This window comes from Tenrec ecaudatus, unplaced genomic scaffold, assembly GCF_050624435.1.
Source record: "Tenrec ecaudatus isolate mTenEca1 unplaced genomic scaffold, mTenEca1.hap1 Scaffold_124, whole genome shotgun sequence".
Taxonomy (NCBI): Eukaryota; Metazoa; Chordata; class Mammalia; order Afrosoricida; family Tenrecidae; genus Tenrec; species Tenrec ecaudatus.
Genome location: NW_027457804.1, coordinates 471694 through 476055, shown reverse-complemented (window position 1 = coordinate 476055; position 4362 = coordinate 471694).

The following is a 4362-nucleotide window of genomic DNA, read 5'->3' as shown; positions in this document are numbered from 1 at the left end:
AGCCCCAGGCCTTGGGCACCCCAGCCCTTAAGCTTTGTGAGCCCCAGGCCTGGGACTCCTCATTCCTTGGGCTTTGGGAGCCCCAGGCCTCGGGCGCCCCAGCCATTGGGCTTAGAGAGTCCCAGGCCTGGGGTGCCCCAGCCCTTAGGCTTAGGGAGCCCCACCCTGGGGCGCCCCAGCCCTTATGCTTTGGAAGCCCCAGGCCTGGGACGCCCCAGCCCTTAGGCTTTGGGAGCTGAGGCGTGGCGCCCCAGCCCTTAGGCTTAAGTAGCCCCACACCTGGGGCGCACCAGCCCTTAGGATTTGGAACCCCAGGCCTAGGGCGCCCCAGCCTTAAGGATTAGCGAACCCCATGCCTGGGGCGCCCCAGCCCTTAGGCTTAGGGAGCCCCAGGCCTGGGGGGCCGCAGCCTTTAGGCTTTTTGAGCCCCAGGCCTGGGGCGCCGCAGCCCTTAGGCTTTGGGAGCCCCAGGCTTGGGGCGCCGCAGACCTTAGGCTTAGGGAGCCCTAGACCTGGGGCGCCCCAGCCCTGGGTCTCCCCAGCCCTTAGCCTTAGGTAGCCCCAGGCCTCAGGCGCCTAGGCATTAGGCTTAGTTAGCCACAGTCCTGGGGCGCCCCAGCCTTTAGGCTTTGGGAGCCCCAGGCCTAGGGAGCCCCAGTCCTTAGGCTTAGGGAGTCCCAGGCCTGTGGCGCCCGAGCCCTTAATCCTGTTAGCCTCAGGCCTGGGGCGCCCAGCCCTTAAGCCTGGGAGCCTCAGGCCTGGGGCGCCCCAACCCTTAGGCTTTGGGAGTACCAAGACTGGGATTGCCCAGCACACAGGTTTTTTGAGACCCAGGCCTGGGGCGCCCCAGCCCTTAGGCTTAAGTAAGACCAGAACTGGGGCGCCCCAGCCTTTAGGCTTTGGGAGCCCCATGCCTGCGGCGCCCCAGCCCTTAGGCTTAGGGTGCCCCAGGCCTGGGACGCCTCAGCAATTAGGCTTAGGGAGCCCCAGGCCTGGGTCGCCCCAGCCCTTAGGCTTAGAGAACCCCAGACATGTGGCGCCCCAGCAATTAGGCTTAGGCAGCCCCAGGCCTTAGGCTTTGTGAGCCCCAGGCCTGGGACTCCTCATTCCTTGGGTTTTGGGAGCCCCTGGCCTCGGGCGCCCCAGCCCTTGGGCGTAGAGAGTCCCAGACCTGGGGTGCCCCATCCCTTAGGCTTTTCGAGCCCCAGGCCTGGGGCGCCCCCGCCCTTACGCTTTGGGAGCCCCAGGCTTGGGGCGCCCCAGCCTTAGGCTTAGGGAGCCCCAGGCCTGGTGAGCCCCAGCTCTTTAACTTAGTGAGCACCCGCCTGGGGAGCCCCAACACTTAGGCTTAGGGAGCCCCAGGACAGGGGTGTCCCAGCCTTTAGGCTTAGGGAGCCCCACCCTGGGTTTGCCCAGCCCTTAGGTTTTAGGAGCCCCAGGCCTGGGGTGCCCCAGCCCTTAAGTTTTGGGAGCCCCAGGCCTGGGGCGCCCTGCCCTTAGGCTTTGGGAGCCCCAGGCCTGGGGCGCCGCAGCCCTTAGGCTTTGGGAGCCCCAGGCTTGGGGCGCCGCAGCGCTTAAGCTTTTGGAGCCCCAGGCATGGGCGCCCCAGACCTTAGTTTTAGGGAGCCCCAGTCCTGGGGCGCCCCAGCCATTAGGCTTTGGGAGCCCCAGGCCAGGGACGCCAAGCCCATAGTTTTTGGAAGCGCCAGGCCTGGGGCACCCCCGCCATTAGGCTTAGGGAGCCCCAGGCCTGGTGAGCCCCAGCTCTTAGACTTAGGGAGCCCCAGGCCAGGGTCGCCCCAGCCCTTAGGCTTATTGATCCCCAGACCTGAGGCGCCCCAGCAATTAGGCTTAAGGAGCCCAAGGCCTGGGTTGTCCCATCCCTTAAGCTTAGAAAGCCCCAGACCTGGGGCGCCCCAGCAATTAGGCTTAGGGAGCCCCAGGCCTGGGGCGCCACAGCCCTTAGGATTAGGGATGCCCATGCCTGGGGCACCCCAGCCCTTAGGCTTTGGGAACCCCAGTCCAGGGGCGCCCCAGCCCTTAGGCTTAGGGAACGCCAGGCCTGTGGCGCTACAGCCCTTAGGCTTAGGAAGCCCCAGGCCTTGGTCGCCCCAGCCTTAAGGCTTTGGGAACCCCAGTCCAGGGCGCCCCAGCCTTTAGGCTTAGGGAACCCCAGGCCTGTGGCGCTCCAGCCCTTAGGCTTAGGGAGCCCCAGGCCTGGGTCGCCCCAGTCCTTAGGCTTTGGGAGCCCCAGTCCTGGGGCACCCCAGCCCTTAGGCTTTGGGAGCCCCAGGCCTGGGGCTCTGCAGCCCTTAGGTTTTAGGAGCCCCAGGCCTGGGGCTCCGCAGCCCTTAGGCTAAGGGATCCACAGACCTTGGCCGCCCCAGCCGTGGGTCGCCCCAGCCCTTAGCCTTAGGGAGCCCCAGGCCAGGGGCTCCCAGAACTTAAGCTTAGTTAGCCCCAGTCCTGGGGCGCCACAGCCCTTAGGATTTGGGAGCCCCAGGCCTAGGGCACCCCAGCCATTAGGCTTAGGGAGCCTCAGGCCAGGGGCGCCCCAGCCCTTAGGCTTTGGGAGCCCGAGGCCGTGGCGCCCAAGCCCTTAGGCTTTGGGAGGACAGGCCTGGTGAGCCCCAGCTCTTAGACTTAGGGAGCCCCTGATCTGAGGCATCCCAGCCCTTAGTCTTACAGAGCCCCTGACCTGGTGCGCCCCAGCATTTAGGCTTAGGGAGTCCCAGGCCTGGGGCACCCCAGCCCTTAAGCCTGTTAGCCTAAGGCCTGGGGCGCCCCAGCCCTTAAGCCTGGGAGACTCAGGTCTGGGGCGTCCCAACCCTTAGGCTTTGGGAGCACCAGGACTGGGACGGCCCAGCACATAGGTTTTTTGAGCCCCAGGCCTGGGGCGCCCCAGCCCTTAGGCTTAAGTATGCCCAGACATGGGGCGCCCCAGCTTTTAGGCTTAGGGAGCCCCATGCCTGCGGCGCCCCAGCCCTTAGGCTTAGGGTGCCCCAGGCCTGGGACGCCTCAGCAATTAGGCTTAGGGAGCCCCAGGCCTGGGTCACCCCAGCCCTTAGGCTTAGAGAGCCCCAGACATGCGGCGCCCCAGCAATTAGGCTTAGGCAGCCCCAGGCCTCGGGAGCCCCAGCCATTAGACTTAGGGAGCCCCAGGCCTGGGGTGCCCCAGCATTTAGGCTTTGTGAGCCCCGGGCCAGGGACTCTTCATTCCTTGGGTTTTGGGAGCCCCAGGCCTCGGGCGCCCCAGCCCTTGGGCTTAGAGAGTCCCAGACCTGGGGTGCCCCAGCCCTTAGGCTTTTCAAGCCCCAGGCTTGGGGCACCTCCGCCCTTACGCTTTGGGAGCCCCAGGCCTTGGGGCGCCCCAGCCCTTAGGCTTAAGTAGCCCCTCACCTGGGGCTCCCCAGCCCTTAGGCTTAGGGAGCCCCATGCCTGCGGCGCCCCAGCCCTTAGGCTTAGGGAGTCCCAGGCCTGTGGCGCCCGAGCCCTTAAGCCTGTTAGCCTCAGGCCTGGGGCGCCCCAGCCCTTAAGCCTGGGAGCCTCAGGCCTGGGGCGCCCCAACCCTTAGGCTTTGGGAGCACCAGGACTGGGACGGCCCAGCATATAGGTTTTTTGAGCCCCAGGCCTGGGGCGCCCCAGCCCTTAGGCTTAAGTAAGCCCAGACCTGGGGCGCCCCAGTCTTTAGGCTTAGGGAGCCCCATGCCTGCGGCGCCCCAGCCCTTAGACTTAGGGTGCCCCAGGCCTGGGACGCCTCAGCAATTAGGCTTAGGGAGCCCCAGGCCTGGGTCGCTCCAGCCCTTAAGCTTAGAGAGCCCCAGACATGTGGCGCCCCAGCAATTAGGCTTAGGCAGCCCCAGGCCTGGGGCGCCCCAGCCCTTAGGCTTTGTGAGCCCCAGGTGGGACTCCTCATTCCTTGGGTTTTGGGAGCCCCAGGCTTCGGGCGCCCCAGCCCTTGGGCTTAGAGAGTCCCAGACCTGGGTTGCCCCATCCCTTAGGCTTTTCGAGCCCCAGGCCTGGGGCGCCCCCGCCCTTACGCTTTGGGAGCCCCAGGCTAGGGGCGCCCCAGCCCTTACGCTTAGGGAGCCCCAGGCCTGGTGAGCCCCAGCTCTTTAACTTAGTGAGCCCCAGCCTGGGGAGCCCCAGCCCTTAGGCTTTAGGAGCCCCAGGCCTGGGGTGCCCCAGCCCTTAAGTTTTGGGAGCCCCAGGCCTGGGGCGCCCCAGCCCTCTAGGCTTTGGGAGCCCCAGGCCTGGGGCGCCGCAGCCCTTAGCCTTAGATAGCCCCAGGCCTGGGGCGCCCAGCACTTAGACTTAGTTAGCCCCAGTCCTGGGGTGCCCCAGCCCTTAGGCTTTGGGAGC